The sequence below is a fragment of the Schistocerca gregaria genome, unplaced genomic scaffold, assembly GCF_023897955.1.
Source record: "Schistocerca gregaria isolate iqSchGreg1 unplaced genomic scaffold, iqSchGreg1.2 ptg000355l, whole genome shotgun sequence".
In the NCBI taxonomy this organism is placed as follows: domain Eukaryota; kingdom Metazoa; phylum Arthropoda; class Insecta; order Orthoptera; family Acrididae; genus Schistocerca; species Schistocerca gregaria.
The window spans coordinates 892,595-917,483 of record NW_026061814.1 but is presented as its reverse complement, the minus strand read 5'-3'; the positions used below and the strand labels follow the sequence as shown (position 1 = coordinate 917,483).

The 24,889-nt window shown below is 49.9% G+C and overlaps 13 non-coding genes and 1 pseudogene across 13 annotated transcripts; all 14 read left to right on the top strand.

Annotated features, from left to right (window-relative positions):
* Positions 1 to 622: 622 nt before the first annotated feature.
* Positions 623 to 740, top strand: LOC126307914 (5S ribosomal RNA; annotated as a pseudogene).
* A 7,705-nt stretch (positions 741 to 8,445) lies between these two features.
* Positions 8,446 to 8,564, top strand: LOC126308152 (5S ribosomal RNA). Its single transcript, XR_007554072.1, has one exon. It is a non-coding gene; the product is annotated as a 5S ribosomal RNA (ribosomal RNA).
* A 1,146-nt stretch (positions 8,565 to 9,710) lies between these two features.
* On the top strand, positions 9,711 to 9,829 carry LOC126308151 (5S ribosomal RNA). Its single transcript, XR_007554071.1, has one exon. It is a non-coding gene; the product is annotated as a 5S ribosomal RNA (ribosomal RNA).
* Positions 9,830 to 10,975: 1,146 nt separating this feature from the next.
* On the top strand, positions 10,976 to 11,094 carry LOC126307790 (5S ribosomal RNA). Its single transcript, XR_007553767.1, has one exon. It is a non-coding gene; the product is annotated as a 5S ribosomal RNA (ribosomal RNA).
* A 1,146-nt stretch (positions 11,095 to 12,240) lies between these two features.
* On the top strand, positions 12,241 to 12,359 carry LOC126308150 (5S ribosomal RNA). Its single transcript, XR_007554070.1, has one exon. It is a non-coding gene; the product is annotated as a 5S ribosomal RNA (ribosomal RNA).
* A 1,146-nt stretch (positions 12,360 to 13,505) lies between these two features.
* LOC126307789 (5S ribosomal RNA) lies at positions 13,506 to 13,624 on the top strand. The gene has a single exon (XR_007553766.1). It is a non-coding gene; the product is annotated as a 5S ribosomal RNA (ribosomal RNA).
* Positions 13,625 to 14,770: 1,146 nt separating this feature from the next.
* On the top strand, positions 14,771 to 14,889 carry LOC126308148 (5S ribosomal RNA). Its single transcript, XR_007554069.1, has one exon. It is a non-coding gene; the product is annotated as a 5S ribosomal RNA (ribosomal RNA).
* A 1,146-nt stretch (positions 14,890 to 16,035) lies between these two features.
* On the top strand, positions 16,036 to 16,154 carry LOC126308147 (5S ribosomal RNA). The gene has a single exon (XR_007554068.1). It is a non-coding gene; the product is annotated as a 5S ribosomal RNA (ribosomal RNA).
* A 1,146-nt stretch (positions 16,155 to 17,300) lies between these two features.
* LOC126307788 (5S ribosomal RNA) lies at positions 17,301 to 17,419 on the top strand. The gene has a single exon (XR_007553765.1). It is a non-coding gene; the product is annotated as a 5S ribosomal RNA (ribosomal RNA).
* Positions 17,420 to 18,565: 1,146 nt separating this feature from the next.
* LOC126308145 (5S ribosomal RNA) lies at positions 18,566 to 18,684 on the top strand. Its single transcript, XR_007554066.1, has one exon. It is a non-coding gene; the product is annotated as a 5S ribosomal RNA (ribosomal RNA).
* Positions 18,685 to 19,830: 1,146 nt separating this feature from the next.
* Positions 19,831 to 19,949, top strand: LOC126307787 (5S ribosomal RNA). Its single transcript, XR_007553764.1, has one exon. It is a non-coding gene; the product is annotated as a 5S ribosomal RNA (ribosomal RNA).
* Positions 19,950 to 21,095: 1,146 nt separating this feature from the next.
* On the top strand, positions 21,096 to 21,214 carry LOC126308144 (5S ribosomal RNA). Its single transcript, XR_007554065.1, has one exon. It is a non-coding gene; the product is annotated as a 5S ribosomal RNA (ribosomal RNA).
* Positions 21,215 to 22,360: 1,146 nt separating this feature from the next.
* LOC126308143 (5S ribosomal RNA) lies at positions 22,361 to 22,479 on the top strand. The gene has a single exon (XR_007554064.1). It is a non-coding gene; the product is annotated as a 5S ribosomal RNA (ribosomal RNA).
* Positions 22,480 to 23,625: 1,146 nt separating this feature from the next.
* Positions 23,626 to 23,744, top strand: LOC126308142 (5S ribosomal RNA). Its single transcript, XR_007554063.1, has one exon. It is a non-coding gene; the product is annotated as a 5S ribosomal RNA (ribosomal RNA).
* The last annotated feature ends 1,145 nt before the right edge of the window (positions 23,745 to 24,889 follow it).

Genomic DNA, 24,889 nt, shown 5'->3' with positions numbered 1-24,889 from the left:
GCGAGCGGCAGTCGAGCAAAGTCGGGACAAGTCGGGACGGAAGGGGACAGCCGAGAATGCACCGTGCGAATTACGCAAATATCTGGAAGCGCGACGCGTGTCAGGCAGGTGAGACCGCTTCCCTCTGTCTTCATTTCTTGCTTTCTTGTCACTACCCCTGCCAGCCCTTTTTTCATGCTACCTTTCTCATGTGACAAAGATGCTTCCATACTGATTTTAAACTATCGTAAGATACGATGTTAAGGAACTCAATTTGAAAAGAGTGCGCCAAGGAAGACTTCCAAAGAGTCTCTGGAAATAACAAAACAGTGTGAAGTGACAGAAATGTTGTGAAATACGTCAGGGCATATTGTTTTGTAGCAGTGCACAACGGCAAATTTGTAAACAAAAATTTACCTTTCGTCGCTACAAGAGATGGATACTTTGTCGAACAAACGAATGACAGGCGGTACAACGAGCAGCTGTGTTGTGCGTCTGACCCACGTGGCGGCGCGCCGCACTGCGCGTCGCCTTCGAGGTGGAAGGACGTGCTTTGCGTCAAATGTGCCACCGAAGACGGCGATTGCGTGTGTTGGGAGGAGAGGCGAAGCCTTCTTCTGCCGTGCGGCTACTGTATAAGGACGCCAACGGCCATACCATGTTGAATACACCGGTTCTCGTCCGATCACCGAAGTTAAGCAACATCGGGCCCGGTTAGTACTTGGCTGTCTGCCCGCCTGGCAACACCTCGGTGCCGAGCGAGCAGTACTTCCTTGTGCGACTTGGCCGGCGGCGCCTCGCGTGTCGTCTGCTTCCTTTGCCACGTGGTTAAACTTCTACTGACTGTAAGTAATGGATTTGGTTTATGATGACAGTGAAGAGAGACAGAACAATGTTCAGTGCGAGTTTGATCGTTCCGTAGAAAAACCCTCGGCTTTTGAAATTCATCGTTGGTTAATTGAGGATTTGTTGTTGTCTACTACTGACGTACTCGGTATTCAGTTCGATACGTTCTTAAATTCTGTGTTTTTGAAACTCAAATCTTCCGATCTGTGTGATGCTGTTGTTTCTGTTAATGACGGTATTCGCAAATTTCGCCACCTTAACGGAAATATTAGTAATGTAACTGTGTCTCACGCTGGTTTTGGTGTTCGACAAATACGGATCTTTAACCTTCCGTTTGAAATTCGCAACGACACTATTTCTCGTCACTTGCGGCCATATGGCACTGTGTTATCTGTTGTGAAGGAGAAATGGTCGTCTGCATACATTTTTCAAGTCGAGAACGGTGTGCGGAGCGTGAAAATGGTTGTCAGGCAACACATTCCGTCCTTTATTTTGGTTAACGGCCACCGTGCGTTTGTGACTTATAGTGGACAGCCTCAAACTTGTTCATTTTGCAATGGTGTCGGTCATTACCGGCAAGACTGCCCGAAACGCAAACGGCCCGCTCAGTTACCGATTGACGACAGTTTGCGCGGGGCCAGCTTTGCCTCTGTCGCCGCCACGGTCTTAGGTACAGCCCCCCCCGCACCTTCGCGCCGCGTGGCCGATGCTAACCTCGCTGCCTCCGCGGTTGCCATGGATGTGTCTCCTCCCAGCAGTGACCTTGTTTCTGAGTCTGATGATTCTGCACAGGCTACAGCTACTGTCCAGGCTGCCGAAATTCTGTCTCTGCCCGATGTTTCACTTGCAACTGTGTCCGAACCCGCGCCTACGTCGGCGACTGATTTAGTGTCGACAGCTGTTTCGCAGACTGTGTCGGTACCGGAATTCTCTGGTACGGTGACTGACTTCGTTGACGTGGCCGCCAGTGCTCCCGTTCCCACTGCTGCCGTGGACTCGCAGGATTTTTTTGCGACTCCGAAACCGCGGCGTGATGAATTTCCGTCTCGAAGTTCTAGCAGGCAACGTGCACGCAGTGTCGGTCGGTCGCCTTCCTCAGGCAGGGGGTTTACACGACCGGACCGCAGTCCGTCTCCGGCTGACCGTACCCCCGCCGCTTCCCGGCAGTCGCGGGTTGGTCGGCAGGACTCACAACAGCGTGTCGCGCGTCGGGACCTAGACCCCGAGCGGCGGCAGTCTCAGGCTTCCGGCTCCGGGCGTCACACACAGCAATCACAACATCCACATCAACAACAACAACGGCGTGCCGCTTCTCGCCAGCGTTTGCCTGACGATCCTAACGTTGCCGATCAGAAGCGTGATGTCGCTGTTCGACATTTACGAACCGTTTTAAGTCAGCAGCCCGTTGGTTCCGATTCAGTTGTGACGGCCGACACGGCTTTGGCTGTGGCGACGCCGCAATTGCCGACGAAACGGAAGGCCGAAGACACCCACCAGCGTCGTGTCTGTCCTTCTGCCCCCGAGCGAGTGCCAACTTCTTCCGACGTGGAGATGCCCGCCGTTGATCCTTTGTCGGTAGCTTCCGGTGGCGCAGATTCTGGGATCGCGTCCACCCCCACTCCCGTCCACCCCACTGCGTGGGCGGAGGACGTGGAAGGTGGTGAGACGACTTACTGATTCCTTTGTTGTCCCCTAATCCGGTTGACGGGAATTAAAACCCGTCTTTTTAGCATACCTTTTATCCTTCTGGTGGCTGGAATTCCGTCCATGTCTGCTGTCTGTTTTTAAATGAGGAGTTTTTTGTGCTTGTGTCTTTTAATTGTGTATGGAGCCTGAGCGTTGCTCGTGGAATATTTTAACTATCAATGTTAACAAGCTGAGTAATCCACACAAGTTGTCGGCCTTACTCGCTTTTTTACATGATTCCCATTGTCATGTGGCATTCTTACAGGAAGTTACGCGTCAGGCTCTGTTGTTTTTACTTGACACTTCTGATTTTACTGTCGTTGATAATGTAATGTCGGACGAACAGACTGGTACTGCCATCTTAATTCGTCCGGAATTTGATGTTGGCAATCTTGAAATATTGCCAAATGGCCGCGCTATTGCATGTACCATTAACGGTGTTGCTTTTGTTAATGTGTACGCTCATGCCGGTGACAAACCAGCGCGCAATAAGTTTTATGGTCAGGATCTTTGTCAACTTCTCCATCACAATCGTACTGACTTAGTGATTGGTGGTGACTTTAATGCAGTAATTGATGGTCGAGATCAGGCGCCGCGTCCTAACTGGTGCCAGGAATTGCGTACGTTGGTTGACAGCTTTCGGCTCCGGGACACGTGGCGTGTCCTTAATCCGGACAAGACGCATTTCACGCACTTTTACGCCACCGGTCACAGTAGACTCGACAGGATCTATGTGTCTTCGCCGCTCGCCGCCCACGTCCGGAAGGCGGACGTGTTGCCGGTCATTTTTTCAGACCATTGCGGCTACTTGTGTCAGCTCCTCCTACCGCGTGCGCGCCCTACTCGGCGCAACAATACTTGGAAATTTAACTGTAGTCTTTTGGACGATGCCAGTCTCACGTCTCAGTTTACTGCGTTGTGGCGCAAGCTCTTGCGTGATAAAGGCGGTGACGGCAATACTCTCGTTTGGTGGGTGGGGGTAGCCAAGCCGGCTATTAGGCGTTTTTTAATCGATTTTAGTCTCGATGCGGCGCATTGGCGTCGGTCGACGACACGTTTTTACCAGGACTGTTTAAAGATCTCGCTCAGCGGGTCACGGCGTCTCCTGACTTGCTTCCTGTTTTTAATCAATTTAAGGCCAAGCTCCTCGATGATCTTCGTCGGAAGGGTGTTGGGGCTATCGCGCGGAGCCAACCGGTGGGTGACGTAGAAGGGGAACCGCTCTCTCTTTACCACCTACACAGGGAGCGCCGGCGGCGCGAGCGGTTGGCTATCCGTAAATGGATCCAGCAGGACGGCACGTCCACCTCAGATGGTGCGGCCATTGAGCGGGAAGTTCACGCGCATTTTGCGACGCTCTTTAGACACGTGGACGTAGACGCCGCGGCGCTGCGCGATTTTTTGCAGAGAGTGCCACGTGTGTTAACGAGACAGGATAGGGCTGTTTTAAATGCACCTTTTACGTTTGATGACTTAGATGCAGCTGTGAAACGGAGTCCTAGGGGCAGGTCCCCTGGACTGGACGGGATTCCCGCAGAATTTTATTTAAAGTTTTTCCGTCTTTTAAGTGCTGTTTTAATTGACATCATGAATGAGATCCATAACGGCGTTGATATTCCGGCGGAATTTTCCGAAGGGCGCATTGTACTCATTCCGAAATCGACCACAACACCACATCTCGACAGTGTTCGTCCGATAACCTTACTGAACGCCGACTATAAAATTATAGCACGGTGCATCACTCACAGACTGACGAACGTTATGCCGAAGGTGGTGAGTGAACATCAGACGTGTGCTGTCAGGGACCGTAACATTTTCGATGCTGTCCTGGCGTACCGGGACTGCATCGGCTATGTTAAAAGTCACAGGCTCCGGACGGCTGGGATAATGCTGGTCGATTTCAAAAACGCCTTCGATCGGATTAGTCACACCTATCTGCGGCAGGTGTTGGTCGGTTTTGGATTTGGCACTAAAATGACGAAGATGGTGCACAATATTTTGCGGAATGCCACGTCGCGGGTCGTAATCAACGGAATTGCCAGTCGTGTGATTCCGATTAGCCGTTCAGTTCGTCAGGGTTGCCCCTTGTCAATGTCGCTCTTCGCTTTGGCGTTGGATCCGCTCCTCCGCTGTATCGCCCAGGATTGCCGAGGCATTCGCATTGGTGACGATCAGCTGATCTGCAGGGCGTATGCCGACGACCTCGGCGTGTTCCTTGATCAGCCAGAGGACATTGACAGGCTGCATGGTGTTTTGCAGCGATTCGAGAGGGCAACGGGGGCTGTCGTCAATCCTCGGAAAACTGTTTTGCTCCCTCTTACACCTCGACTGCGTACTGTCCACGGCGACTGGTTTTGTGTCAAGCAACGGCAGACGGTTCTCGGTGTCATCCTGACTGACAATACGCAGCGTATGGAAGCTCTTAATTGGCGGTCCACGCTGTACAAGGTTCGGGCTGTTGCAAAATTGTATGCCTCTCGGAATTTGGCGCTCCGTCAACGGGTGGCTCTTATCAACACGCAGATTTTGGCAAAAGCGTGGTATCTGGCACAAGTCCTACCTGTGCCGAAACAGCTGGAAAGGGCCATTCAACAAGCGGTCTATTGGTTGCTGTGGAAGGGTGACATTTTTAAGGTCTCCCTGGCAACCTGTACCTTGAGTCTGGCGGAGGGGGGGCTGGGTTTAGTTGATTTTCGCCACAAGTGCGCGGCGCTCTTCGTGAAGCGGACAACGGTGGTGATTGACAAGGGGCCGTGCAGTCCGACGGCTGCCTTGTTCAATGCATATCGCCCACCATCTGTGATTGCTCCGGTCTCGGTCGGTCATATTCCGTACACCTTGAACTTCGTACGCCGGTATTATATTAATAACAGCTATCTAGTGCTTGGTGATGTCCGTGCGTGCAATGTCGGTGACATTCTTCGCGCTCTTCGGGGCTCGCCAAGCAGGAATAAATGGGAGTATCGGCTACCTCAGCATGACTGGAAGGTGGTGTGGAGAAACCTCGCCGCCGCCGTCATTCCGGCCCACGTTCACGCGACGTGGTATAAAGTGGTCAACCGCACATTTCCAACTAACGCTAAGCTGCACTCTATCGATCTGATTTCTTCAGGTGTCTGTGATTCGTGTCCTGAGGAGGACACCATCGAACACCGATTCGAGTGTCGAAAATTCCGTGTTGTTTGGGATATTGCGTGTGACATGGTGCGCTTAATCAACAGGGTGGACAGGCGGCAGGTGACGGCCTTGGACGCCATCGTGCCTCAGTGCGCAGCTTATCCGGCCGCCAAACGAAATGCCACACTTTGGATTTTGGGACATACGATTTTTTGTATTTTCACCCTGAAATTGACTGATGCTGTCGATTTTCTGTCTTACCTGTGGGCGGAACATCGTCAGACACTTGGTCGACCGGCTTATTCCCTGACTTATGCCAATTTTTTGCATGTCGCTTTAGCCCATGCGTTCACCAAATTGTCACTTACCCAATGAGACTGCATACCCGATCTTGACATTTCTACTTTTCCTATCTGGCAGTAATGATAATAATAATGTTGACGTGATATGACGAACCCTTGCATGTCATCGGACTTGGCTTCTTGGATAATGATTTATGGCACGGTAAAGCTGAGTTTATATGGACCGTACATTAGCGAAAACGTCATAATGACATACAGTCCTGTGAATGGAGTTTTTTCCGTCACAGTTCTTTTCTGTTTTCTTTTCTTTGTTTTTTTTTCCCGTGTTGTTTTTGTTTTTATTTTCTCGCGACGCGTGAGGAGACAGTATCAGGGAGATAAATTTATCACAGTTGGTGTGTGCCTGAATGTTGGATTCCCTCCTGTTACTGTGCGTCGACGTTTAGTTTTTATTCTTTATGTCCCATCCATCGAACGTTAGCGGAGACGTTTTTTCTTGGGACTTAATTTTTGTCCGGTAGAATCTCCTTTTTTTTGGCGGATGCAGAGTGACTGTTGCTTTGGAGGGTTGTCGTTGCTCTGGAACACTGTCACGGCAGGCTGCAGCGGCGTCCAGTGGCCAATTTTTTCTTTTATTTGGGATTACGTTTTGGAAGGAAAAAAAAAAAAAAAAAAAAAAAAAAAAAAAAAAAAAAAAAGGTGCCGTTGGCTCCCTCTCAAAAAAAAAAAAAAAAAAAAAAAGAAAGAAAAAAAAAAGAAAAAAGAAAAAAAAAAAGAAAAAAAAACAAAAAAAAAAAAAAAAAGGTAGAGCGTCAGACTCTTAATCCCAGGGTCGTGGGTTCGAGCCACACGCTGGGAGGAACGGAATTTTGTTCCGCTGCAGATGTAAATTACCGTTTTTCTGATTACCGAGATGTAATCTAAAAAGCAACTTTAAACTTTGCCTATGTCTCTGTCAGTCACAAGAAAACTGTATTTTAAGGTGAAAGTGATTTTGTAGACATGTGTGAAAGACATGTTCTGAAATGCAAGTGTTGTTGTTTGGAGAGAACATTGGTTACGTGTCAGATGTGTAGCTAAACAGTAATGGGTCGTCATAGCTGCAAATATTAGCCGGTAATATGAAGTGTTGTCAGCTGAAGTCGGATGATGCAGACGGCCGTAAGGACGAAGTACCCAAGAGTACCGCTAGGCCGCGCCTCTTTAGCTCAGCGGTAGAGCAGTGTTCTGATAAACCAGGAGTCGTAAGTTCCATCCTAACAGGAGAAAGATGAATTTTGGAAATCAGTTGTGCGTCGTGGCCGTATAGCAAAAAAAAAAAAAAAAAAAAAAAAAAAAAAAATAAAAAAAAAAAAAGGTGCTGTTGGCTCCCTCTCTTCTTCTAAATTTTATGTCACTACACCTGCCAGTCCTCTTTTCATACAAACTCTCAGGTGCGACAAAGATGCTTCCACAAGCATTTTCAACCACTGTATTAAATGTAAGATGCAAAATTACAGTAATGAACTCAGTTTGAACAAGAATGCGCGGAGGAAGAGTGCTAGGAACTCGTTGAAAATAACGAAACACTGCGAATCGACAGATGTGCTCTTAAAATGCGTCAGAGCCTACTGTTTTGTAGGAGCGCTAAATTCCAATTTTGTAGCAGTGCACAACGGCAAATTTGTAAACAAAAATTAACCTTTCGTCGCTACAAGAGATGGATACTTTGCCGAACAGCCTGTGTCTTGTGTGCATGTTTTCGCACCTTTCCACGGCACGGCGCAGCACAGAGCGGCTCTGGTAGCTCCGAACGGCCGCACACGGCGCCTCGGACACGCCGGTTCGGCCCGCGCCCATCTCGCAGATGCTTCTCGTACTTGTGCTGTCATATGGACCGCGACCCGAGCGGCAGCGAGCGGCAGTCGAGCAAAGTCGGGACAAGTCGGGACGGAAGGGGACAGCCGAGAATGCACCGTGCGAATTACGCAAATATCTGGAAGCGCGACGCGTGTCAGGCAGGTGAGACCGCTTCCCTCTGTCTTCATTTCTTGCTTTCTTGTCACTACCCCTGCCAGCCCTTTTTTCATGCTACCTTTCTCATGTGACAAAGATGCTTCCATACTGATTTTAAACTATCGTAAGATACGATGTTAAGGAACTCAATTTGAAAAGAGTGCGCCAAGGAAGACTTCCAAAGAGTCTCTGGAAATAACAAAACAGTGTGAAGTGACAGAAATGTTGTGAAATACGTCAGGGCATATTGTTTTGTAGCAGTGCACAACGGCAAATTTGTAAACAAAAATTTACCTTTCGTCGCTACAAGAGATGGATACTTTGTCGAACAAACGAATGACAGGCGGTACAACGAGCAGCTGTGTTGTGCGTCTGACCCACGTGGCGGCGCGCCGCACTGCGCGTCGCCTTCGAGGTGGAAGGACGTGCTTTGCGTCAAATGTGCCACCGAAGACGGCGATTGCGTGTGTTGGGAGGAGAGGCGAAGCCTTCTTCTGCCGTGCGGCTACTGTATAAGGACGCCAACGGCCATACCATGTTGAATACACCGGTTCTCGTCCGATCACCGAAGTTAAGCAACATCGGGCCCGGTTAGTACTTGGATGGGTGACCGCCTGGGAACACCGGGTGCTGTTGGCTCCCTCTCTTCTTCTAAATTTTATGTCACTACACCTGCCAGTCCTCTTTTCATACAAACTCTCAGGTGCGACAAAGATGCTTCCACAAGCATTTTAAACCACTGTATTAAATGTAAGATGCAAAATTACAGTAATGAACTCAGTTTGAACAAGAATGCGCGGAGAAAGAGTGCTAGGAACTCGTTGAAAATAACGAAACACTGCGAATCGACAGATGTGCTCTTAAAATGCGTCAGAGCCTACTGTTTTGTAGGAGCGCTAAATTCCAATTTTGTAGCAGTGCACAACGGCAAATTTGTAAACAAAAATTAACCTTTCGTCGCTACAAGAGATGGATACTTTGCCGAACAGCCTGTGTCTTGTGTGCATGTTTTCGCACCTTTCCACGGCACGGCGCAGCACAGAGCGGCTCTGGTAGCTCCGAACGGCCGCACACGGCGCCTCGGACACGCCGGTTCGGCCCGCGCCCATCTCGCAGATGCTTCTCGTACTTGTGCTGTCATATGGACCGCGACCCGAGCGGCAGCGAGCGGCAGTCGAGCAAAGTCGGGACAAGTCGGGACGGAAGGGGACAGCCGAGAATGCACCGTGCGAATTACGCAAATATCTGGAAGCGCGACGCGTGTCAGGCAGGTGAGACCGCTTCCCTCTGTCTTCATTTCTTGCTTTCTTGTCACTACCCCTGCCAGCCCTTTTTTCATGCTACCTTTCTCATGTGACAAAGATGCTTCCATACTGATTTTAAACTATCGTAAGATACGATGTTAAGGAACTCAATTTGAAAAGAGTGCGCCAAGGAAGACTTCCAAAGAGTCTCTGGAAATAACAAAACAGTGTGAAGTGACAGAAATGTTGTGAAATACGTCAGGGCATATTGTTTTGTAGCAGTGCACAACGGCAAATTTGTAAACAAAAATTTACCTTTCGTCGCTACAAGAGATGGATACTTTGTCGAACAAACGAATGACAGGCGGTACAACGAGCAGCTGTGTTGTGCGTCTGACCCACGTGGCGGCGCGCCGCACTGCGCGTCGCCTTCGAGGTGGAAGGACGTGCTTTGCGTCAAATGTGCCACCGAAGACGGCGATTGCGTGTGTTGGGAGGAGAGGCGAAGCCTTCTTCTGCCGTGCGGCTACTGTATAAGGACGCCAACGGCCATACCATGTTGAATACACCGGTTCTCGTCCGATCACCGAAGTTAAGCAACATCGGGCCCGGTTAGTACTTGGATGGGTGACCGCCTGGGAACACCGGGTGCTGTTGGCTCCCTCTCTTCTTCTAAATTTTATGTCACTACACCTGCCAGTCCTCTTTTCATACAAACTCTCAGGTGCGACAAAGATGCTTCCACAAGCATTTTAAACCACTGTATTAAATGTAAGATGCAAAATTACAGTAATGAACTCAGTTTGAACAAGAATGCGCGGAGGAAGAGTGCTAGGAACTCGTTGAAAATAACGAAACACTGCGAATCGACAGATGTGCTCTTAAAATGCGTCAGAGCCTACTGTTTTGTAGGAGCGCTAAATTCCAATTTTGTAGCAGTGCACAACGGCAAATTTGTAAACAAAAATTAACCTTTCGTCGCTACAAGAGATGGATACTTTGCCGAACAGCCTGTGTCTTGTGTGCATGTTTTCGCACCTTTCCACGGCACGGCGCAGCACAGAGCGGCTCTGGTAGCTCCGAACGGCCGCACACGGCGCCTCGGACACGCCGGTTCGGCCCGCGCCCATCTCGCAGATGCTTCTCGTACTTGTGCTGTCATATGGACCGCGACCCGAGCGGCAGCGAGCGGCAGTCGAGCAAAGTCGGGACAAGTCGGGACGGAAGGGGACAGCCGAGAATGCACCGTGCGAATTACGCAAATATCTGGAAGCGCGACGCGTGTCAGGCAGGTGAGACCGCTTCCCTCTGTCTTCATTTCTTGCTTTCTTGTCACTACCCCTGCCAGCCCTTTTTTCATGCTACCTTTCTCATGTGACAAAGATGCTTCCATACTGATTTTAAACTATCGTAAGATACGATGTTAAGGAACTCAATTTGAAAAGAGTGCGCCAAGGAAGACTTCCAAAGAGTCTCTGGAAATAACAAAACAGTGTGAAGTGACAGAAATGTTGTGAAATACGTCAGGGCATATTGTTTTGTAGCAGTGCACAACGGCAAATTTGTAAACAAAAATTTACCTTTCGTCGCTACAAGAGATGGATACTTTGTCGAACAAACGAATGACAGGCGGTGCAACGAGCAGCTGTGTTGTGCGTCTGACCCACGTGGCGGCGCGCCGCACTGCGCGTCGCCTTCGAGGTGGAAGGACGTGCTTTGCGTCAAATGTGCCACCGAAGACGGCGATTGCGTGTGTTGGGAGGAGAGGCGAAGCCTTCTTCTGCCGTGCGGCTACTGTATAAGGACGCCAACGGCCATACCATGTAGAATACACCGGTTCTCGTCCGATCACCGAAGTTAAGCAACATCGGGCCCGGTTAGTACTTGGATGGGTGACCGCCTGGGAACACCGGGTGCTGTTGGCTCCCTCTCTTCTTCTAAATTTTATGTCACTACACCTGCCAGTCCTCTTTTCATACAAACTCTCAGGTGCGACAAAGATGCTTCCACAAGCATTTTAAACCACTGTATTAAATGTAAGATGCAAAATTACAGTAATGAACTCAGTTTGAACAAGAATGCGCGGAGGAAGAGTGCTAGGAACTCGTTGAAAATAACGAAACACTGCGAATCGACAGATGTGCTCTTAAAATGCGTCAGAGCCTACTGTTTTGTAGGAGCGCTAAATTCCAATTTTGTAGCAGTGCACAACGGCAAATTTGTAAACAAAAATTAACCTTTCGTCGCTACAAGAGATGGATACTTTGCCGAACAGCCTGTGTCTTGTGTGCATGTTTTCGCACCTTTCCACGGCACGGCGCAGCACAGAGCGGCTCTGGTAGCTCCGAACGGCCGCACACGGCGCCTCGGACACGCCGGTTCGGCCCGCGCCCATCTGGCAGATGCTTCTCGTACTTGTGCTGTCATATGGACCGCGACCCGAGCGGCAGCGAGCGGCAGTCGAGCAAAGTCGGGACAAGTCGGGACGGAAGGGGACAGCCGAGAATGCACCGTGCGAATTACGCAAATATCTGGAAGCGCGACGCGTGTCAGGCAGGTGAGACCGCTTCCCTCTGTCTTCATTTCTTGCTTTCTTGTCACTACCCCTGCCAGCCCTTTTTTCATGCTACCTTTCTCATGTGACAAAGATGCTTCCATACTGATTTTAAACTATCGTAAGATACGATGTTAAGGAACTCAATTTGAAAAGAGTGCGCCAAGGAAGACTTCCAAAGAGTCTCTGGAAATAACAAAACAGTGTGAAGTGACAGAAATGTTGTGAAATACGTCAGGGCATATTGTTTTGTAGCAGTGCACAACGGCAAATTTGTAAACAAAAATTTACCTTTCGTCGCTACAAGAGATGGATACTTTGTCGAACAAACGAATGACAGGCGGTACAACGAGCAGCTGTGTTGTGCGTCTGACCCACGTGGCGGCGCGCCGCACTGCGCGTCGCCTTCGAGGTGGAAGGACGTGCTTTGCGTCAAATGTGCCACCGAAGACGGCGATTGCGTGTGTTGGGAGGAGAGGCGAAGCCTTCTTCTGCCGTGCGGCTACTGTATAAGGACGCCAACGGCCATACCATGTTGAATACACCGGTTCTCGTCCGATCACCGAAGTTAAGCAACATCGGGCCCGGTTAGTACTTGGATGGGTGACCGCCTGGGAACACCGGGTGCTGTTGGCTCCCTCTCTTCTTCTAAATTTTATGTCACTACACCTGCCAGTCCTCTTTTCATACAAACTCTCAGGTGCGACAAAGATGCTTCCACAAGCATTTTAAACCACTGTATTAAATGTAAGATGCAAAATTACAGTAATGAACTCAGTTTGAACAAGAATGCGCGGAGGAAGAGTGCTAGGAACTCGTTGAAAATAACGAAACACTGCGAATCGACAGATGTGCTCTTAAAATGCGTCAGAGCCTACTGTTTTGTAGGAGCGCTAAATTCCAATTTTGTAGCAGTGCACAACGGCAAATTTGTAAACAAAAATTAACCTTTCGTCGCTACAAGAGATGGATACTTTGCCGAACAGCCTGTGTCTTGTGTGCATGTTTTCGCACCTTTCCACGGCACGGCGCAGCACAGAGCGGCTCTGGTAGCTCCGAACGGCCGCACACGGCGCCTCGGACACGCCGGTTCGGCCCGCGCCCATCTCGCAGATGCTTCTCGTACTTGTGCTGTCATATGGACCGCGACCCGAGCGGCAGCGAGCGGCAGTCGAGCAAAGTCGGGACAAGTCGGGACGGAAGGGGACAGCCGAGAATGCACCGTGCGAATTACGCAAATATCTGGAAGCGCGACGCGTGTCAGGCAGGTGAGACCGCTTCCCTCTGTCTTCATTTCTTGCTTTCTTGTCACTACCCCTGCCAGCCCTTTTTTCATGCTACCTTTCTCATGTGACAAAGATGCTTCCATACTGATTTTAAACTATCGTAAGATACGATGTTAAGGAACTCAATTTGAAAAGAGTGCGCCAAGGAAGACTTCCAAAGAGTCTCTGGAAATAACAAAACAGTGTGAAGTGACAGAAATGTTGTGAAATACGTCAGGGCATATTGTTTTGTAGCAGTGCACAACGGCAAATTTGTAAACAAAAATTTACCTTTCGTCGCTACAAGAGATGGATACTTTGTCGAACAAACGAATGACAGGCGGTGCAACGAGCAGCTGTGTTGTGCGTCTGACCCACGTGGCGGCGCGCCGCACTGCGCGTCGCCTTCGAGGTGGAAGGACGTGCTTTGCGTCAAATGTGCCACCGAAGACGGCGATTGCGTGTGTTGGGAGGAGAGGCGAAGCCTTCTTCTGCCGTGCGGCTACTGTATAAGGACGCCAACGGCCATACCATGTAGAATACACCGGTTCTCGTCCGATCACCGAAGTTAAGCAACATCGGGCCCGGTTAGTACTTGGATGGGTGACCGCCTGGGAACACCGGGTGCTGTTGGCTCCCTCTCTTCTTCTAAATTTTATGTCACTACACCTGCCAGTCCTCTTTTCATACAAACTCTCAGGTGCGACAAAGATGCTTCCACAAGCATTTTAAACCACTGTATTAAATGTAAGATGCAAAATTACAGTAATGAACTCAGTTTGAACAAGAATGCGCGGAGGAAGAGTGCTAGGAACTCGTTGAAAATAACGAAACACTGCGAATCGACAGATGTGCTCTTAAAATGCGTCAGAGCCTACTGTTTTGTAGGAGCGCTAAATTCCAATTTTGTAGCAGTGCACAACGGCAAATTTGTAAACAAAAATTAACCTTTCGTCGCTACAAGAGATGGATACTTTGCCGAACAGCCTGTGTCTTGTGTGCATGTTTTCGCACCTTTCCACGGCACGGCGCAGCACAGAGCGGCTCTGGTAGCTCCGAACGGCCGCACACGGCGCCTCGGACACGCCGGTTCGGCCCGCGCCCATCTGGCAGATGCTTCTCGTACTTGTGCTGTCATATGGACCGCGACCCGAGCGGCAGCGAGCGGCAGTCGAGCAAAGTCGGGACAAGTCGGGACGGAAGGGGACAGCCGAGAATGCACCGTGCGAATTACGCAAATATCTGGAAGCGCGACGCGTGTCAGGCAGGTGAGACCGCTTCCCTCTGTCTTCATTTCTTGCTTTCTTGTCACTACCCCTGCCAGCCCTTTTTTCATGCTACCTTTCTCATGTGACAAAGATGCTTCCATACTGATTTTAAACTATCGTAAGATACGATGTTAAGGAACTCAATTTGAAAAGAGTGCGCCAAGGAAGACTTCCAAAGAGTCTCTGGAAATAACAAAACAGTGTGAAGTGACAGAAATGTTGTGAAATACGTCAGGGCATATTGTTTTGTAGCAGTGCACAACGGCAAATTTGTAAACAAAAATTTACCTTTCGTCGCTACAAGAGATGGATACTTTGTCGAACAAACGAATGACAGGCGGTACAACGAGCAGCTGTGTTGTGCGTCTGACCCACGTGGCGGCGCGCCGCACTGCGCGTCGCCTTCGAGGTGGAAGGACGTGCTTTGCGTCAAATGTGCCACCGAAGACGGCGATTGCGTGTGTTGGGAGGAGAGGCGAAGCCTTCTTCTGCCGTGCGGCTACTGTATAAGGACGCCAACGGCCATACCATGTTGAATACACCGGTTCTCGTCCGATCACCGAAGTTAAGCAACATCGGGCCCGGTTAGTACTTGGATGGGTGACCGCCTGGGAACACCGGGTGCTGTTGGCTCCCTCTCTTCTTCTAAATTTTATGTCACTACACCTGCCAGTCCTCTTTTCATACAAACTCTCAGGTGCGACAAAGATGCTTCCACAAGCATTTTAAACCACTGTATTAAATGTAAGATGCAAAATTACAGTAATGAACTCAGTTTGAACAAGAATGCGCGGAGGAAGAGTGCTAGGAACTCGTTGAAAATAACGAAACACTGCGAATCGACAGATGTGCTCTTAAAATGCGTCAGAGCCTACTGTTTTGTAGGAGCGCTAAATTCCAATTTTGTAGCAGTGCACAACGGCAAATTTGTAAACAAAAATTAACCTTTCGTCGCTACAAGAGATGGATACTTTGCCGAACAGCCTGTGTCTTGTGTGCATGTTTTCGCACCTTTCCACGGCACGGCGCAGCACAGAGCGGCTCTGGTAGCTCCGAACGGCCGCACACGGCGCCTCGGACACGCCGGTTCGGCCCGCGCCCATCTCGCAGATGCTTCTCGTACTTGTGCTGTCATATGGACCGCGACCCGAGCGGCAGCGAGCGGCAGTCGAGCAAAGTCGGGACAAGTCGGGACGGAAGGGGACAGCCGAGAATGCACCGTGCGAATTACGCAAATATCTGGAAGCGCGACGCGTGTCAGGCAGGTGAGACCGCTTCCCTCTGTCTTCATTTCTTGCTTTCTTGTCACTACCCCTGCCAGCCCTTTTTTCATGCTACCTTTCTCATGTGACAAAGATGCTTCCATACTGATTTTAAACTATCGTAAGATACGATGTTAAGGAACTCAATTTGAAAAGAGTGCGCCAAGGAAGACTTCCAAAGAGTCTCTGGAAATAACAAAACAGTGTGAAGTGACAGAAATGTTGTGAAATACGTCAGGGCATATTGTTTTGTAGCAGTGCACAACGGCAAATTTGTAAACAAAAATTTACCTTTCGTCGCTACAAGAGATGGATACTTTGTCGAACAAACGAATGACAGGCGGTGCAACGAGCAGCTGTGTTGTGCGTCTGACCCACGTGGCGGCGCGCCGCACTGCGCGTCGCCTTCGAGGTGGAAGGACGTGCTTTGCGTCAAATGTGCCACCGAAGACGGCGATTGCGTGTGTTGGGAGGAGAGGCGAAGCCTTCTTCTGCCGTGCGGCTACTGTATAAGGACGCCAACGGCCATACCATGTTGAATACACCGGTTCTCGTCCGATCACCGAAGTTAAGCAACATCGGGCCCGGTTAGTACTTGGATGGGTGACCGCCTGGGAACACCGGGTGCTGTTGGCTCCCTCTCTTCTTCTAAATTTTATGTCACTACACCTGCCAGTCCTCTTTTCATACAAACTCTCAGGTGCGACAAAGATGCTTCCACAAGCATTTTCAACCACTGTATTAAATGTAAGATGCAAAATTACAGTAATGAACTCAGTTTGAACAAGAATGCGCGGAGGAAGAGTGCTAGGAACTCGTTGAAAATAACGAAACACTGCGAATCGACAGATGTGCTCTTAAAATGCGTCAGAGCCTACTGTTTTGTAGGAGCGCTAAATTCCAATTTTGTAGCAGTGCACAACGGCAAATTTGTAAACAAAAATTAACCTTTCGTCGCTACAAGAGATGGATACTTTGCCGAACAGCCTGTGTCTTGTGTGCATGTTTTCGCACCTTTCCACGGCACGGCGCAGCACAGAGCGGCTCTGGTAGCTCCGAACGGCCGCACACGGCGCCTCGGACACGCCGGTTCGGCCCGCGCCCATCTCGCAGATGCTTCTCGTACTTGTGCTGTCATATGGACCGCGACCCGAGCGGCAGCGAGCGGCAGTCGAGCAAAGTCGGGACAAGTCGGGACGGAAGGGGACAGCCGAGAATGCACCGTGCGAATTACGCAAATATCTGGAAGCGCGACGCGTGTCAGGCAGGTGAGACCGCTTCCCTCTGTCTTCATTTCTTGCTTTCTTGTCACTACCCCTGCCAGCCCTTTTTTCATGCTACCTTTCTCATGTGACAAAGATGCTTCCATACTGATTTTAAACTATCGTAAGATACGATGTTAAGGAACTCAATTTGAAAAGAGTGCGCCAAGGAAGACTTCCAAAGAGTCTCTGGAAATAACAAAACAGTGTGAAGTGACAGAAATGTTGTGAAATACGTCAGGGCATATTGTTTTGTAGCAGTGCACAACGGCAAATTTGTAAACAAAAATTTACCTTTCGTCGCTACAAGAGATGGATACTTTGTCGAACAAACGAATGACAGGCGGTGCAACGAGCAGCTGTGTTGTGCGTCTGACCCACGTGGCGGCGCGCCGCACTGCGCGTCGCCTTCGAGGTGGAAGGACGTGCTTTGCGTCAAATGTGCCACCGAAGACGGCGATTGCGTGTGTTGGGAGGAGAGGCGAAGCCTTCTTCTGCCGTGCGGCTACTGTATAAGGACGCCAACGGCCATACCATGTAGAATACACCGGTTCTCGTCCGATCACCGAAGTTAAGCAACATCGGGCCCGGTTAGTACTTGGATGGGTGACCGCCTGGGAACACCGGGTGCTGTTGGCTCCCTCTCTTCTTCTAAATTTTATGTCACTACACCTGCCAGTCCTCTTTTCATACAAACTCTCAGGTGCGACAAAGATGCTTCCACAAGCATTTTAAACCACTGTATTAAATGTAAGATGCAAAATTACAGTAATGAACTCAGTTTGAACAAGAATGCGCGGAGGAAGAGTGCTAGGAACTCGTTGAAAATAACGAAACACTGCGAATCGACAGATGTGCTCTTAAAATGCGTCAGAGCCTACTGTTTTGTAGGAGCGCTAAATTCCAATTTTGTAGCAGTGCACAACGGCAAATTTGTAAACAAAAATTAACCTTTCGTCGCTACAAGAGATGGATACTTTGCCGAACAGCCTGTGTCTTGTGTGCATGTTTTCGCACCTTTCCACGGCACGGCGCAGCACAGAGCGGCTCTGGTAGCTCCGAACGGCCGCACACGGCGCCTCGGACACGCCGGTTCGGCCCGCGCCCATCTGGCAGATGCTTCTCGTACTTGTGCTGTCATATGGACCGCGACCCGAGCGGCAGCGAGCGGCAGTCGAGCAAAGTCGGGACAAGTCGGGACGGAAGGGGACAGCCGAGAATGCACCGTGCGAATTACGCAAATATCTGGAAGCGCGACGCGTGTCAGGCAGGTGAGACCGCTTCCCTCTGTCTTCATTTCTTGCTTTCTTGTCACTACCCCTGCCAGCCCTTTTTTCATGCTACCTTTCTCATGTGACAAAGATGCTTCCATACTGATTTTAAACTATCGTAAGATACGATGTTAAGGAACTCAATTTGAAAAGAGTGCGCCAAGGAAGACTTCCAAAGAGTCTCTGGAAATAACAAAACAGTGTGAAGTGACAGAAATGTTGTGAAATACGTCAGGGCATATTGTTTTGTAGCAGTGCACAACGGCAAATTTGTAAACAAAAATTTACCTTTCGTCGCTACAAGAGATGGATACTTTGTCGAACAAACGAATGACAGGCGGTACAACGAGCAGCTGTGTTGTGCGTCTGACCCACGTGGCGGCGCGCCGCACTGCGCGTCGCCTTCGAGGTGGAAGGACGTGCTTTGCGTCAAATGTGCCACCGAAGACGGCGATTGCGTGTGTTGGGAGGAGAGGCGAAGCCTTCTTCTGCCGTGCGGCTACTGTATAAGGACGCCAACGGCCATACCATGTTGAATACACCGGTTCTCGTCCGATCACCGAAGTTAAGCAACATCGGGCCCGGTTAGTACTTGGATGGGTGACCGCCTGGGAACACCGGGTGCTGTTGGCTCCCTCTCTTCTTCTAAATTTTATGTCACTACACCTGCCAGTCCTCTTTTCATACAAACTCTCAGGTGCGACAAAGATGCTTCCACAAGCATTTTAAACCACTGTATTAAATGTAAGATGCAAAATTACAGTAATGAACTCAGTTTGAACAAGAATGCGCGGAGGAAGAGTGCTAGGAACTCGTTGAAAATAACGAAACACTGCGAATCGACAGATGTGCTCTTAAAATGCGTCAGAGCCTACTGTTTTGTAGGAGCGCTAAATTCCAATTTTGTAGCAGTGCACAACGGCAAATTTGTAAACAAAAATTAACCTTTCGTCGCTACAAGAGATGGATACTTTGCCGAACAGCCTGTGTCTTGTGTGCATGTTTTCGCACCTTTCCACGGCACGGCGCAGCACAGAGCGGCTCTGGTAGCTCCGAACGGCCGCACACGGCGCCTCGGACACGCCGGTTCGGCCCGCGCCCATCTCGCAGATGCTTCTCGTACTTGTGCTGTCATATGGACCGCGACCCGAGCGGCAGCGAGCGGCAGTCGAGCAAAGTCGGGACAAGTCGGGACGGAAGGGGACAGCCGAGAATGCACCGTGCGAATTACGCAAATATCTGGAAGCGCGACGCGTGTCAGGCAGGTGAGACCGCTTCCCTCTGTCTTCATTTCTTGCTTTCTTGTCACTACCCCTGCCAGCCCTTTTTTCATGCTACCTTTCTCATGTGACAAAGATGCTTCCATACTGATTTTAAACTATCGTAAGATACGATGTTAAGGAACTCAATTTGAAAAGAGTGCGCCAAGGAAGACTTCCAAAGAGTCTCTGGAAATAACAAAACAGTGTGAAGTGACAGAAATGTTGTGAAATACGTCAGGGCATATTGTTTTGTAGCAGTGCACAACGGCAAATTTGTAAACAAAAATTTACCTTTCGTCGCTACAAGAGATGGATACTTTGTCGAACAAACGAATGACAGGCGGTGCAACGAGCAGCTGTGTTGTGCGTCTGACCCACGTGGCGGCGCGCCGCACTGCGCGTCGCCTTCGAGGTGGAAGGACGTGCTTTGCGTCAAATGTGCCACCGAAGACGGCGATTGCGTGTGTTGGGAGGAGAGGCGAAGCCTTCTTCTGCCGTGCGGCTACTGTATAAGGACGCCAACGGCCATACCATGTAGAATACACCGGTTCTCGTCCGATCACCGAAGTTAAGCAACATCGGGCCCGGTTAGTACTTGGATGGGTGACCGCCTGGGAACACCGGGTGCTGTTGGCTCCCTCTCTTCTTCTAAATTTTATGTCACTACACCTGCCAGTCCTCTTTTCATACAAACTCTCAGGTGCGACAAAGATGCTTCCACAAGCATTTTAAACCACTGTATTAAATGTAAGATGCAAAATTACAGTAATGAACTCAGTTTGAACAAGAATGCGCGGAGGAAGAGTGCTAGGAACTCGTTGAAAATAACGAAACACTGCGAATCGACAGATGTGCTCTTAAAATGCGTCAGAGCCTACTGTTTTGTAGGAGCGCTAAATTCCAATTTTGTAGCAGTGCACAACGGCAAATTTGTAAACAAAAATTAACCTTTCGTCGCTACAAGAGATGGATACTTTGCCGAACAGCCTGTGTCTTGTGTGCATGTTTTCGCACCTTTCCACGGCACGGCGCAGCACAGAGCGGCTCTGGTAGCTCCGAACGGCCGCACACGGCGCCTCGGACACGCCGGTTCGGCCCGCGCCCATCTGGCAGATGCTTCTCGTACTTGTGCTGTCATATGGACCGCGACCCGAGCGGCAGCGAGCGGCAGTCGAGCAAAGTCGGGACAAGTCGGGACGGAAGGGGACAGCCGAGAATGCACCGTGCGAATTACGCAAATATCTGGAAGCGCGACGCGTGTCAGGCAGGTGAGACCGCTTCCCTCTGTCTTCATTTCTTGCTTTCTTGTCACTACCCCTGCCAGCCCTTTTTTCATGCTACCTTTCTCATGTGACAAAGATGCTTCCATACTGATTTTAAACTATCGTAAGATACGATGTTAAGGAACTCAATTTGAAAAGAGTGCGCCAAGGAAGACTTCCAAAGAGTCTCTGGAAATAACAAAACAGTGTGAAGTGACAGAAATGTTGTGAAATACGTCAGGGCATATTGTTTTGTAGCAGTGCACAACGGCAAATTTGTAAACAAAAATTTACCTTTCGTCGCTACAAGAGATGGATACTTTGTCGAACAAACGAATGACAGGCGGTACAACGAGCAGCTGTGTTGTGCGTCTGACCCACGTGGCGGCGCGCCGCACTGCGCGTCGCCTTCGAGGTGGAAGGACGTGCTTTGCGTCAAATGTGCCACCGAAGACGGCGATTGCGTGTGTTGGGAGGAGAGGCGAAGCCTTCTTCTGCCGTGCGGCTACTGTATAAGGACGCCAACGGCCATACCATGTTGAATACACCGGTTCTCGTCCGATCACCGAAGTTAAGCAACATCGGGCCCGGTTAGTACTTGGATGGGTGACCGCCTGGGAACACCGGGTGCTGTTGGCTCCCTCTCTTCTTCTAAATTTTATGTCACTACACCTGCCAGTCCTCTTTTCATACAAACTCTCAGGTGCGACAAAGATGCTTCCACAAGCATTTTAAACCACTGTATTAAATGTAAGATGCAAAATTACAGTAATGAACTCAGTTTGAACAAGAATGCGCGGAGGAAGAGTGCTAGGAACTCGTTGAAAATAACGAAACACTGCGAATCGACAGATGTGCTCTTAAAATGCGTCAGAGCCTACTGTTTTGTAGGAGCGCTAAATTCCAATTTTGTAGCAGTGCACAACGGCAAATTTGTAAACAAAAATTAACCTTTCGTCGCTACAAGAGATGGATACTTTGCCGAACAGCCTGTGTCTTGTGTGCATGTTTTCGCACCTTTCCACGGCACGGCGCAGCACAGAGCGGCTCTGGTAGCTCCGAACGGCCGCACACGGCGCCTCGGACACGCCGGTTCGGCCCGCGCCCATCTCGCAGATGCTTCTCGTACTTGTGCTGTCATATGGACCGCGACCCGAGCGGCAGCGAGCGGCAGTCGAGCAAAGTCGGGACAAGTCGGGACGGAAGGGGACAGCCGAGAATGCACCGTGCGAATTACGCAAATATCTGGAAGCGCGACGCGTGTCAGGCAGGTGAGACCGCTTCCCTCTGTCTTCATTTCTTGCTTTCTTGTCACTACCCCTGCCAGCCCTTTTTTCATGCTACCTTTCTCATGTGACAAAGATGCTTCCATACTGATTTTAAACTATCGTAAGATACGATGTTAAGGAACTCAATTTGAAAAGAGTGCGCCAAGGAAGACTTCCAAAGAGTCTCTGGAAATAACAAAACAGTGTGAAGTGACAGAAATGTTGTGAAATACGTCAGGGCATATTGTTTTGTAGCAGTGCACAACGGCAAATTTGTAAACAAAAATTTACCTTTCGTCGCTACAAGAGATGGATACTTTGTCGAACAAACGAATGACAGGCGGTGCAACGAGCAGCTGTGTTGTGCGTCTGACCCACGTGGCGGCGCGCCGCACTGCGCGTCGCCTTCGAGGTGGAAGGACGTGCTTTGCGTCAAATGTGCCACCGAAGACGGCGATTGCGTGTGTTGGGAGGAGAGGCGAAGCCTTCTTCTGCCGTGCGGCTACTGTATAAGGACGCCAACGGCCATACCATGTTGAATACACCGGTTCTCGTCCGATCACCGAAGTTAAGCAACATCGGGCCCGGTTAGTACTTGGATGGGTGACCGCCTGGGAACACCGGGTGCTGTTGGCTCCCTCTCTTCTTCTAAATTTTATGTCACTACACCTGCCAGTCCTCTTTTCATACAAACTCTCAGGTGCGACAAAGATGCTTCCACAAGCATTTTCAACCACTGTATTAAATGTAAGATGCAAAATTACAGTAATGAACTCAGTTTGAACAAGAATGCGCGGAGGAAGAGTGCTAGGAACTCGTTGAAAATAACGAAACACTGCGAATCGACAGATGTGCTCTTAAAATGCGTCAGAGCCTACTGTTTTGTAGGAGCGCTAAATTCCAATTTTGTAGCAGTGCACAACGGCAAATTTGTAAACAAAAATTAACCTTTCGTCGCTACAAGAGATGGATACTTTGCCGAACAGCCTGTGTCTTGTGTGCATGTTTTCGCACCTTTCCACGGCACGGCGCAGCACAGAGCGGCTCTGGTAGCTCCGAACGGCCGCACACGGCGCCTCGGACACGCCGGTTCGGCCCGCGCCCATCTCGCAGATGCTTCTCGTACTTGTGCTGTCATATGGACCGCGACCCGAGCGGCAGCGAGCGGCAGTCGAGCAAAGTCGGGACAAGTCGGGACGGAAGGGGACAGCCGAGAATGCACCGTGCGAATTACGCAAATATCTGGAAGCGCGACGCGTGTCAGGCAGGTGAGACCGCTTCCCTCTGTCTTCATTTCTTGCTTTCTTGTCACTACCCCTGCCAGCCCTTTTTTCATGCTACCTTTCTCATGTGACAAAGATGCTTCCATACTGATTTTAAACTATCGTAAGATACGATGTTAAGGAACTCAATTTGAAAAGAGTGCGCCAAGGAAGACTTCCAAAGAGTCTCTGGAAATAACAAAACAGTGTGAAGTGACAGAAATGTTGTGAAATACGTCAGGGCATATTGTTTTGTAGCAGTGCACAACGGCAAATTTGTAAACAAAAATTTACCTTTCGTCGCTACAAGAGATGGATACTTTGTCGAACAAACGAATGACAGGCGGTGCAACGAGCAGCTGTGTTGTGCGTCTGACCCACGTGGCGGCGCGCCGCACTGCGCGTCGCCTTCGAGGTGGAAGGACGTGCTTTGCGTCAAATGTGCCACCGAAGACGGCGATTGCGTGTGTTGGGAGGAGAGGCGAAGCCTTCTTCTGCCGTGCGGCTACTGTATAAGGACGCCAACGGCCATACCATGTTGAATACACCGGTTCTCGTCCGATCACCGAAGTTAAGCAACATCGGGCCCGGTTAGTACTTGGATGGGTGACCGCCTGGGAACACCGGGTGCTGTTGGCTCCCTCTCTTCTTCTAAATTTTATGTCACTACACCTGCCAGTCCTCTTTTCATACAAACTCTCAGGTGCGACAAAGATGCTTCCACAAGCATTTTAAACCACTGTATTAAATGTAAGATGCAAAATTACAGTAATGAACTCAGTTTGAACAAGAATGCGCGGAGGAAGAGTGCTAGGAACTCGTTGAAAATAACGAAACACTGCGAATCGACAGATGTGCTCTTAAAATGCGTCAGAGCCTACTGTTTTGTAGGAGCGCTAAATTCCAATTTTGTAGCAGTGCACAACGGCAAATTTGTAAACAAAAATTAACCTTTCGTCGCTACAAGAGATGGATACTTTGCCGAACAGCCTGTGTCTTGTGTGCATGTTTTCGCACCTTTCCACGGCACGGCGCAGCACAGAGCGGCTCTGGTAGCTCCGAACGGCCGCACACGGCGCCTCGGACACGCCGGTTCGGCCCGCGCCCATCTCGCAGATGCTTCTCGTACTTGTGCTGTCATATGGACCGCGACCCGAGCGGCAGCGAGCGGCAGTCGAGCAAAGTCGGGACAAGTCGGGACGGAAGGGGACAGCCGAGAATGCACCGTGCGAATTACGCAAATATCTGGAAGCGCGACGCGTGTCAGGCAGGTGAGACCGCTTCCCTCTGTCTTCATTTCTTGCTTTCTTGTCACTACCCCTGCCAGCCCTTTTTTCATGCTACCTTTCTCATGTGACAAAGATGCTTCCATACTGATTTTAAACTATCGTAAGATACGATGTTAAGGAACTCAATTTGAAAAGAGTGCGCCAAGGAAGACTTCCAAAGAGTCTCTGGAAATAACAAAACAGTGTGAAGTGACAGAAATGTTGTGAAATACGTCAGGGCATATTGTTTTGTAGCAGTGCACAACGGCAAATTTGTAAACAAAAATTTACCTTTCGTCGCTACAAGAGATGGATACTTTGTCGAACAAACGAATGACAGGCGGTACAACGAGCAGCTGTGTTGTGCGTCTGACCCACGTGGCGGCGCGCCGCACTGCGCGTCGCCTTCGAGGTGGAAGGACGTGCTTTGCGTCAAATGTGCCACCGAAGACGGCGATTGCGTGTGTTGGGAGGAGAGGCGAAGCCTTCTTCTGCCGTGCGGCTACTGTATAAGGA